The sequence below is a fragment of the Heterodontus francisci genome, chromosome 20, assembly GCF_036365525.1.
Source record: "Heterodontus francisci isolate sHetFra1 chromosome 20, sHetFra1.hap1, whole genome shotgun sequence".
Classification (NCBI taxonomy): domain Eukaryota; kingdom Metazoa; phylum Chordata; class Chondrichthyes; order Heterodontiformes; family Heterodontidae; genus Heterodontus; species Heterodontus francisci.
The window spans coordinates 86270833-86272330 of NC_090390.1; positions in this window are offsets into that span (position 1 = coordinate 86270833).

Sequence of the window (1498 nt, forward strand, 5' to 3'; positions counted from 1 at the left end):
ATATAGTTTATATTAAACCTGCAACGTGTGGTCTCTTAACCTGCAGGCTGCATGAGCAGTCTCACTGGCAGAGGAGCCCTGTGTTCCAGTAGCTCTAATGATTTCAGACCCCCCTGGAAGCCAACATATGGCTACCTGACTATGGGGGAGGACAACAAATTTAACAAGTCGTCACTCTCTTTTTCTACCTGTTCAATGTCCCAGTTTCCTTAATTGATAAAGTATTCAATTTTTTTCCTAAGTTATTTGTTTCTAGTGCTGATGATCAGGGGGATGAGGCAGGGGAAAGTTACTGAGCCTGACAGTCTGAAAGTTCTCAATTGGGCACTGTATCCCAGATGGGTCAGTGCTTCAAGGACGGGAAGGTGAGAAAAATCAGACGTTAATCCTCCTGCCACCCATCACCAGGTGACGTAATTCATCCAACTCTCAATACTCGCCACTTCTGGTGTACCTATAAATGAAAGGATTTAGTTTGTTTAAATCATCCTGTGATGACACGTGGTCTGCAATTATGTAACACCCAGACACAGTCTGTGTTTTTGATCAGATGTTTAGGTTTTTATGACTGATTGCCTCTAAAAGGTATAAAAGGTTGCAGGATTACCTCGGTTTGACAAGGCAGTCGTAGATACGTGCCAGTCTTTGAGCGAGTTTATAATTGATCTCTGCTGCCTCTACTCTCATTGACAACGTAATCTTAGAATCATAGAAAGTTTAAGGCACAGAAAGAGGCCACTCGGCCCATCGTGTCTGTGCCGGCCGATAAACGATCCATCTATTTTAATCCCACCTTCCAGCATTTGGTCCATAGCCCTGCAGCTGACAGCACTTGAGGTGCATATCCAGACTCCTTTTGAATGAGTTGAGGGTTTCTGCCTCAACTATCCTTTCAGGCAGTGAGTTCCAGACCATCACCACCTTCTGGGTGAAAAAGTTTTTCCTCATCTCCCCTCTAATTTTTCTACCAATCACTTTAAATCTGTGCCCCCTCGTCACTGACCTCTCTGCTAAGGTGAATAGACCCTTCACTTCCATTCTAGCCAGGCCCCTCAAAATTTTGTACATTTCAATCAGATCTCCCCTCAGCCTTCTCTGTTCCAAGGAGAACAACCCCAGCCTATCCAATCTTTCTTCATAGCTGCATTTTTCAAGTCCTGGCAACATCCTCGTAAATCTCCTCTCTAGTGCAATTACATCCTTTCTGTAATGAGGTGGTCAGAACTGCACACAGTACTCAAACTGTGGCCTAACCAATGAGTTATACAGTTCTAGCATAACCTCCCTGCTCTTATATTCTATACCGCGGCTAATAAAGGAAAGAATTCCACATGCCATCTTAACCACCTTATTGACCTGTCCTGCTACCTTCAGGGATCTGTGGACATTCACTCCAAGGTCCGTTAATGGGGGATGAAATTCAGGATCTATAGTGACATATGCTTTTTTTAAAAAAAAAATTTATTGCAAATGAAGGACTCTTCCTCTATCTTTAAAA